The sequence below is a fragment of the Vanellus vanellus genome, assembly GCF_965231255.1.
Source record: "Vanellus vanellus genome assembly, contig: HAP1_SCAFFOLD_1110, whole genome shotgun sequence".
NCBI lineage: Eukaryota > Metazoa > Chordata > Aves > Charadriiformes > Charadriidae > Vanellus > Vanellus vanellus.
Genome location: NW_028126847.1, coordinates 46618 through 56731, shown reverse-complemented (window position 1 = coordinate 56731; position 10114 = coordinate 46618).

Below are 10114 nucleotides of genomic sequence, written 5' to 3'. Positions count from 1 at the left end.
ATTTTGCTCCTTTTCCTCCCTGGCCTCCCAGCTACACCGCCTGCCTCAGTTTCCCCTTCCTGCCTACCAGGCTGCGTTTAAATAACGATTTCCAATTTTGAAGGGGGGCGAAAGGCACCTTGTGCTCGCTCCCCGGCCTCTTCCCTCTGGGATGCTCACGGCTTCGGATGGAAGAAAACGCAAAACCCGACGACGGCCACATCCCTTTCCCTATTAAAGCCGGCCAGGATCAGCCCTTCGAGGGGCTCAGCCCCGGGCGCACGAAGGGCACGGGCATTTTTGGGATTTGCGCGGGCAAGAGGGAAGGGATGAGCTGCCCAATCCCTCCCGTCCATCATCCTCCACATGGAGGACCGGTTTCCCCCCCGCCCCACCGGAGGCTGTTAAAAAAGAGGAAGGGGGAGATGGAGACGGAGTTTCTCCTCCTTCCACCGGCCAAACCCGAAGCCCGTCCGTCCGTCCGTCGGCGCGCCATCACCGGCGCCGGTCTCCCTCGGTTAAAATTACCTCCCGAGTGGGGAGAGAGCAAAAGCCAGGCTGGGAGGGGAATAAAATCCAGGTGAGCTCATCCTCCTCCTCCTCCTCCTCCTCCTCCTCCTCCTCCTCCTCCTCCGCCGGAGAAAACGTCTCTACTTGGCATGAGCGAGGTGTTTCCAAGCCCGGCGCATCCCTCACGTCACCCCGATCGCTATCGCCCCGGGACCAGGAGCTTATTCATTCGGCAGGTATTAAGCGGGAGATAATCCGGCCGCTTCCCGGCCCAGCCAAAGGCGGAATTCCGGTGTGGGATGCGATTTTTTCGGTCGAGGTTTCATCCCCGCTCGGCCTCATCCCGGCGGATGCTCCCGGGCCAGGAGAGGATGGAAGAGCCACCAGCAGCAGAACCCTCATCCTCCACCCCAACTGGTTTTTTTTTTGGTTTTTTTTGTTTGTTTTTTGTTTTTTTTAAATTAAATTAATAAATTATTGCATTCATTAAATTATTTTCTTAAAAATAAAATAATTTAATAAACCTCTTTCTACGCGATCCCCGAGAACGGGAGGAAAAGCAGAGCTACCCAGCCAAGCCGGATTATCCGAAGCAGCAACCGACCTAAAAATAAACGACCGCTATTTAAGGACGAGCTCCCCATGATAAACCCCTCCCCAAATAAAACCCTCCCCAAATAAAACACCGAAAGGAAGAAATAAGCAGGAGAAACCGCCACTGTTTCCAAGCCGGGGGGTGTTCAGCATCACCCATCAGACCAAAAATAAAAATAAATAAATAAATAAATAAATAAATAAATAAATAAAAAGCGCTTATTTGGGGTTTATTTCTCAGCAAAACTCTGCGCTGCCAAGAGAAGAGCATCTTAAAGCCGCTGATTCGCAGACGCTCCATGGGTTTAGGCGAGCCAGGCAAATAAATAATTAAGATTTAAATATGCGTTTGCATAATACGGGTAATCTGTCAATTTAACTTGTAAACGCAGCCGGAATTAAGCAGCGACTTTGTTAATTAGGTAGCAGAGGGGCTTGGGAAGCCCCAGCTCCGCGGCAGATGCTGAAGGACGGTAAAGGATGCTCAAAGCCGAATTTGCCGGGGGGGGGGAGGGGGGGGTTGGCAGGTTTTATCCTCCCCTTAGGGCACCAAACCCTCGTGTTCCCCCCCAAAAATCCCCCCCAGACACACACACACCCCCCCCAGCTCCTCCAGCCCTTCGGCAGGAGCTGCCCGGACCTTCCCGCACCGAAAGCCGCGAGGGTCACCATCCCCCCCCCCTCCCCCCCCCCAACACCCCCGCGATAACGAAATAAAAAGAGCCCGGGGGGGAATATTTTTGAGGATAAATCGCCTTTTTTTTTTTTTTTTTTTTTTTTTAAATAGCATGCTTTGAAAAGCGGGCTCTTGGTCACCCTGGGCTCTCCCCATCCCAAATTCCGGAGCTCGCTACCCAGACGCAGCCTGGGAGGAGGAAACCTGTTGAGCTCGTACGTGCCCGAACAGACGGTTCTTTGTGATTTTTCTTTTCTTTTTTTTTTTCTTTTTTTGGGGGGGTGGTTCTATTTTTTTGTTTTGAAGCGGCGCTGGTTATCACCCAGGACCCCGAGCCCCAAACTCCAGCCTGGCTCATATATATATATATATATATATATATATATATATATTTTTTTTTTTTTTTTTTAAAAAAAAAAAAAAGGAAATTTAAAAAAACCACCGGAAAGCGTCGCAAGCGGCTCAAAACCCGACGGAGGATCCAAGGATCCGGCTTGTGCAAGGCCAGCGGGGCGAGTTGCAACCTCTCGCCGCCGGCACCGCGTTCTGATTTTAAAAAAAAAAAAAAAAAAAGAAAAAAAATATAATAAATAAATCGAGGCGCAGCTGACTCAGTCCTGCCGGATATGGGGATGCCGAATCCGGCCGGGAAAAGTTCGGCGAAGCTGCCGGCGAGCTGGGGGAGACATTTTGCAAGGGGGAAGAGGCGAAGCGGGAACGGCATCTGGAAGCGATCGGAGGCGAGGAGCCTCTCCCAGGCACAGCAGGGAATTCCAACGGCGTGAGCTCAGGTTAAAGCCTCCTTCACAGACCCAGGATTAAAAAAAAAAAAAAAAAACAAAAAACCAACCAAACAAAAAAAAAAACCCCAACCCACAACCCCAAGCTTCGGCATATATATTTTTAAACCTGCAAATACTGACGGAAAAGCAGCCAGTTCCCCGCTTAGTCCTACCTGGACGCGGCTTTGTCATCTAGGTTGATTCTGATTTGCAATTAAAAAAAAAAAAAAACTAAAAAAAAAATAAAAACCAAACCCAAAGAAGAGGAGAAACTTCTCCGCAGATTTGTTGCTAGAATTTTGCAGGCGTGGTGTCGGGAGGAGAGTCCTCCGCCGGCGCTGCCTTGTTTAAACGAGCCGGGCTTTGGCGTTCCGATGCAGCCCCGCGCCATCCATCCCTTGGGACCGCCGTATCCCACCTCCGAGCATCCCTGGCCGGCACGGGCTGCATCCCACCACGGTCCTCGCGTGACCGCAGCTCGGCAAGCCCAGCAGCACCTCGGCATAATCCGGATGGCACGGAAGAACTGACGGAGAACGCCACGGTGGAGCGGGTCCTCTGCAAGGAGACCCCCGTTCCCCTCCAGCCGTCCCTGAGCCCACGGGACAGGGACCGGCAGCACCCATGGGTGGTCAAACCCAACCCTCCTTGGACTCCGGTAGAGCACGTGGCATGCCGGGAGGGTGACACCGGCCACCCCGTACCACCCAAACCGGTGGCACAGGACAGGCTGCCTGCCAATGCCCTCGTGCTTCTCCGCCGTGCCCTTTCGCGTGACCAGCAGGTAAATACGCACCTTAAACCCCCAAAATACCTGACCGCGCGTTAACACCCCCATCGATATCGCATAAAGAACTCGCCCGTAATTAATATAAACCACCTGCACGGCGGCTCGTGCACTCAAAAAGTCCCGAGCGTCCCGCCGAAGCGCCGCCGGCGAACCTGCGCTCCGTCCCCGTGCCAGAGGAGGATCCACAGGGGACGTGCAGAATCCGGCCCCGTCCGCCAGCACCTACCGAATCCCGCTTCCCCCAAAATCGCCGCTTCGGCCCCATCACGCACCGAACGTCCCGAAGCAAGCGCTCGCCCGCATCCTTCCCACCTCCGTCGCTTCCCACCCACCTTCCCGGCAGCTCGGCGGTCACCATCCCGTGCCGATCCGTGGCACGGCGAAGCCGGCACCGCCGCTCGGAGGCCTCTGGCAGATGGCAAAACACATGCTGGAAAAGAGCCGCAGCCCGTGCCAGCCCGAAAGCGCTCCGAGCATCCGTCAGTCCGAAGGAAAAGCGGGATGGAAGGGAACTCCTTCTCCGGTTTCGCCGTTCCCCACCAGCCAAATCCCTTTCTCCTTCCTCCGAGGAAACTTTCCAGCCCAACCCCGGTCACATGCAAGGGTCAGCAGCTGGAAACGCAAGAGATTAGCAAGAACCGGATTGTTTTGGTTTGTTTTTTGTTTTTTTGTTTTTTTTTTCACTTTTCCCTCCCAAGAAGACGCAGGATTTTCCTAGAAAAAGCTCGAGAAACGGGAGGGTCGCAGCTGGAGGAGGGAGAAGCCGCCCGTGTGCAAGCGCGAGAGGCGAGTTTAAAAAGAAACACCAAAAAGAAAAAAAAAAAAGAGAACCAGACGTGGCGAAGAGCAGCGTGAAAGCGTCGAATCATTTCCTTTTCTCACTGCAAAATCAAAACCGCTCGCGCGAGTGTCCCCAACGACGTCGTACGAGGATCACCGGCCCCAGCTTGGGATGGGGGGAGCGGGATGGGGTCCCCACAGGGATGCAGGCGAAGCCGGGGGGATGCCAACCTCTGCAGGAGGTGGACCACATCCCTACTCCTTATGCAGCCATCGTGCTACGCCCAGAGAAAACAACCAAAAGGGGGAAAAATAACAGAAAATAAATTATTTAGAAAAAATAAATAAAAGCACGATAGAAAAAAGCTCTCGAGAACAAGACTCCCAGCCCAAACCAACTCCGAAATACTCAGGAGTAAAGCAACGAAACCATCGCCTTTATACAAGAGAGTAAGTAACAGAAGATGTGGGATTTAGAGATATCGCCAAATAATTAGCTCTAATTAGTGGGATCCAACCTGAGAATTGCTGCTGGCCAAAACCCCCCGAAAAGAGGCCCGTGGAGGTCTCGGCGAGGCTGGGCTCGGAATTCCCACCTCCTGCAGCCTGGCACCCACCTCTGGTGTTGGTTGCAAGCAGGGGGGATGACACCAGCTGGAAAGTTCCGGGCTTGGAGACGTTAAGTATGGTTATTCCAGAGTTTAAAATGGATTTAAATAGGCGTTTTCACGCCACGGATGGGTTTACACACCATGGGTGGGCATCCAGGAGGATGCTCCGGTCACCATGACAGTCCCAGCTCCGGAAGACACCCTGTTCACAGGTCTCCATGGTGGACATCCCTTAAAAATTAGTGTCCACAGGCAGTTCGTCCTCTTATATTTACATTTTCAGAGTCCTTAGCCCGTATCCTCGTGGGATTTGGTGCTTTGCTGTAGCAGTTCCTATTAAATCATTGCCTGGAGCCGAAGGAGCAAGCAGCCCTCTAATGATGCAGATAATTAAGCACAGGGGTTAAGGAGAGTCCAGCAAAGCGCGCTGATCCCATCCTATAGCTTATAATGATGTTCGGAGTTCATTATAGGTTGGACACATCGTTAGGAGCCAGGGTAGCAAGAGGAGACCTCACACCTGCAGGACAGCCAGCACCGGAGGCGGAGGTGGCATCTCCTGGGATGAGTCCACCTCCGAGTCCTCTGCTCGAGATCTCGGTTCTTCCCAGGCTGGGATCCGGCACGTGCTGCGGAGAGCTGCGATGCCACGCGACGCAATGCAACGGGAATCGCAATGCAACGGGAATCGCAACGCGCTTTGCAGAAATGCGAGCAGACTGCAGCCACCAGCCCCGGCGCATCCCCCACTCCACACCCCCCCCGGCACGGCTGATCCCCGACCCCAAAGCTCCGGCCCAACGTGGACCCCCCGCCTGCTCCGAGAAGGCTCTCCGTACACTCCAAATCATCATCTCCATCACCAATCCGGGGTGGATGGTGGATGCTCTGCCCGGGGTGTCCGTCCCGTGTCACCCTGCCCCGTCGCTCGCCACCGAAAGCCTGAGCGGAGGCAGCCGGCGAAGCCTGGGTGATCCCTCTTGCTCCACCACCAGCCTCTTCATCTCCGAGAGCGGTCGGAGGGAGAACCCGGCACAGAAGAAAGACAGGCAAATCCAGCAGGGCTTTCCCAAAAGCTCCACCGTGAGAATTTAATTAGCTCGTCTCGCTAAGAAATGGGGACCGGAGTCGCCGAGCAGCCCGGCACCAACCCACCGGCCATCGCTCTATTAACCCGCTGGGAAAGACGCATCCCATGCCCGATGGCCAAGCCGAGGAGCACAAAAAAAAGCCCCCAGAGGAAGATTTTCCTTTGTTCTCCGCTCCCCGGAACAATAAAACCCCATTGGCTCACCTTGCGAAAAACCTGACACTGAAAGATCAACGGGGCAAAATCCGGGTGGTCCTCATCTCGTGGTCCTCATCCCCTGGGAGAGGAGAGCTCCAGGCGATGGGGCGGGATGGGATTTATCAGTATCCTCCACCAGGATACCCAGATCCCGCTCCCGGCGGCTCCGTCCGCACCGGGATCGGTCCTTCCTAACCCTTCGGGATCACCAGGCTACCGGAGAGCATCCGTCAACCGGGCAGAGGATGCTCAGGACTCGGGGGTGGGGGTGGGGTAAAGCCCAGACCACTTAAATAAATCATCCTCAGCCCGCGCCGCTGCGAGAGCGGTACCGTCCTGAGCCGCAGACGGGGCACGTCCTCCCCTCCCCGGGGCCTCCGGGAGGATTTTTCCCTTCCTTACACCGGCGCCCGGGAATTAATTATCGCGCATACCCATCGCAACGAGCCCCTCAATCCCGCGCGCTATGGGGAGACGCCAGAAACTCTCTTGCCGGGGAGGGGGGGGGGGGGGGGGGGGGGTCTCCGGGATGGGTTCCGGGGGGGTCTCCGGGTGGGTTCTCCTTCCTCGGGGGCAGCCATGGGAAGGGACGATGCCGAAGGAAGGCCGTTTTTTCCCGGCGAGACGCAGGGGTTTTGTTTTGCCGAGGATTGGCAAAGGGCATGGGGAGAGCTAAGGGCTCGGAGAAAGGGGGGGGGGGGGGGGGGGGCGGCTTTCCTCTCGCTTCGCCACCTGGGAGCTCAACCACGCTCCGGCGCTAATTAATGACATTCATTAGAAAAATAATAATTCAACAACAACAAAAAGAAGGCAAAAATAAAGCTGTGCCGCGCTCGCTAGGGCATGGATGCCGACGGCGGGGGGTGCGTCGGCGGGGGTCCAAGCTTGGGTTAACGGAGGGGGGGGGGGGGCATGGTGTCCACCCCCATCCTCAGTTTGACCCCCCCCCATCCCCAATTTGCCCACACACCCCCTCTCCAACCCCCCAAACCCTGCAAAGCGGGCAGCGCTTGCCTGTCTTGCCGCCCTCCCAGCGCCGAACCCCCCAAATCCCAACCCCTCCAGCCGTGTCGTGTCTCCCCCCCCCCCCCCCAAAAAAAAACCCACACCCTACAAAGCTTTTGCTTCCCACCCCCCCTTTTTTTTTTGCTCAACCCCCACCAGCTCGCAAAGCCGCTGTGCGGCCGGATTTGTAGCGGAGACGCGGACACGGGGGGGGGATGCGGACACGGGGGGGGGGGGGGATGAGGACACGGAGGGAGAGGGGGGGATGCGGACACGGGGGGGACGCGGACGCGGAGGGGACCCCCAAAAAACACACACACCCCCAACGCTGCAGACTCACCATGGGGCGGGCGGGGGTGTGTGTGGGGGGGGAGGCGGCGGCGGCGGGAGGATGGCGGAGGGTGCGGGGAGGTGCGGGGGGGGACCACACACACGGACGGGGAGACCACCGGGGACCGGTGCGGGGATGCCGGAGCCAGCCCGGGGCTGGGCGGGAGGGGAGCGGGCACGCTTGCGCACACAGCCGGGGAGGGAGGGAGGGAGGGAGGGAGGAGGGATGGGATGGAGGAGGGATGGGAGGGATGGAGGGAGGGAGGGATGGGAAGAGCATCCCGGGAGCTGGAGGCACCCGCTGTCCCTCCTCCCCCCTTCCCCTCCATCCCTCATCAACTCAATATCAGGTTTAGGGTTTTTTTTTTTTAGGGTTGGTTTTTTTGTTTTTTGGTTTTTTGGGTTTTTTTTCCTGCAGAATAATTCATTCCCGCCGCAGGAATAGCCCGTGTCCGGCCACCTCGGTCTCCCACAGGGTTCCATTCCCATCCCATCCCACCCCATCCCATTTCCATCCCATCCCATTTCCATCCCATCCCATCCCATCCCATCCCGTCCCGTCCCATCCCATCCCGTCCCATCCCATCCCATCCCATCCCATCCCATCCCATCCCATCCCACCCCATCCCATTTCCATCCCATTTCCATCCCATCCCGTCCCGTCCCATCCCGTCCCATCCCGTCCCATCCCATCCCATCCCATCCTTGCGATACACAAAATCGGCAGCCCACCCCTCGAGGCTTTTATCTTTAAGGCGCAAAATCCATCCCTCCCGCGCCGGGGTGGGGTTTTGCCAATCCCTGAGATAATTAGCGACATTAACGCCGATTTTCACATGGGAAATAACGCGAAATATTGGCAGCTTTCTGCTGATGGCAGCGAAGTTTGTTCCCTTTTACCAGGCTGGAAAGAAAGAGGCAGCAGGAACCTGGAGGGCATCTGCCCCATTTGAAGATGGACGTGTCCAGCGCCAACAATATTAATTGATAAAATACCCGACGGGTCTGGTATTGCCAAAGCTAATTGCGCAGCCGCATCAATATTTGAAGAGCATCCTCGCTTCGTCCCTCAATCTCCGTGGGATGGGGTTTCCTTGCCGGCGAGATGCGAGGTAACGGGGCAGAGAGTTTTACCCGTGGTGACAGGCAAGCTCGCCGTAATTAGGCTTTAATTGCCACCGGCTCATAGACAATCCCGGAGTAATTATCGGGGCCACAGCTCAGCGGGGGGGAGCTGGGATTCGCTTGAAGACCCTTCGGGTCTCTTGGGTTCCCCCCGCTAGGTTTATTGCATCTGAAAACAATAAACGGCGTTCAATAAAACTCCAGCAATAATAACGCATCCCAAATGTCTATTTTTACCGTGCCCCCAAGACGGAATATTAAAAGAGGCTGCAAAGCTTCGCTTCCCAGGATCTTCTCGGCCCTCTCCCGCTGGTGCCGGCGGGATGGGCTCCTTTCGGGGTGATGGCTTCCATCCCGGCCGGAGCTTTACCCCACAGCCTGGGGCAGCACCAACAGGACGGAGAGCAGAAGAAAATCCCTGGCAGAGACGCAAACTCAGCATCGGGGCTGCTCCAGCCCCACGTCTCCATGAGTTGCCTTGCCCGGATGTCCCCGCCGAGAGGTCTCTGTGGCTCGAGCTTCACCGAGGTTTGGGGAAACGATGGTGATCCCCCAAGCACCACTTGAGTCCACCCCGTCGGAACCTCAGGAGGTCTGAGCGCACCAGCGGGGCATCCTCGGGGCAGGTACGGGGTGCCTGCTGCGCCTACTCATATCTCCTCGGGGGACCCATCTGCTAAGAGAACCCGCGGGTGGACCCAAAGACCAGCAAAGAGCTTCCAGTGGCCACCGCAGCTCCAGTAGACGAGGCGTTTTTAGAACCCACCAAAAAATACCGCGCCTCAGAAACGTATTTGCTGCCTTAGCGGAATGCCACAAGCCTTTGCTGGGTAGTTAGTCATTGCTAACGACTACACCCTGCCCTAATATTTAATTTACAAAGGATAAATTGCCAGTTAGATTAATTCAGCATGATGAGCGCCGAGTAATTTGGAGAAGAAAAGGGGCGGGGGGGGGGGGGGGGAAGAAATCCCTAGATGTTTGAGAAGTGAATTTGTAACGAGCTCTGCCATCACCCGGTCCAAAGGTATTCAGAGACGGCATCAGTGAAATGGTTGCAGCAGTGAGGACGGGGCAGAGGTTTTTCCATCCCAGGATGGCCTCAGACCATCACGCCGCTGCCGAAAAGGGTGAGGAGGACACAGCAGGAGCACAGATCTCTTAACGAAGGAGGAGGGGGATGCCCTCGGAAAGGCTCACAGAGGGACAAGAATGGGGCGATTCATGCCCAGCACAAGCCGGCTTTGTCCTGCTGCCTGCCGACCACCTCGGGCTCACCCGTCCTCAACCCACAACCTAGAAGCGCTGCCTGGCTTTGCAAGCCCAGCCCCAGGACCTCGTTAAACCCTCCGAAAGCTCCAGCATCAAAATTCTGCCCTCCGCTCTTGGGGCAGGCGGGGAGAGTCCCCGCTCCGGGCTCCCCCTATCCCAAAGGAGATGGGTGACGGCCAAGCAGCGCGCTTTCTCGTCTCCCAGCAGACAGATGGTCTGCGGAAGATGTGCTGCTCGGTCGGCTGTCGCAGCCCTCGGAAAGTCTATTTTCAAGACAGCTTTTTTTTTTTTTTTTTTTTTTTTAAATACCTGAAGAGGGAAGCTTCCTGGGCAACAGGATGATCCAATCTGTTGTTTAACCATCTCCATGCC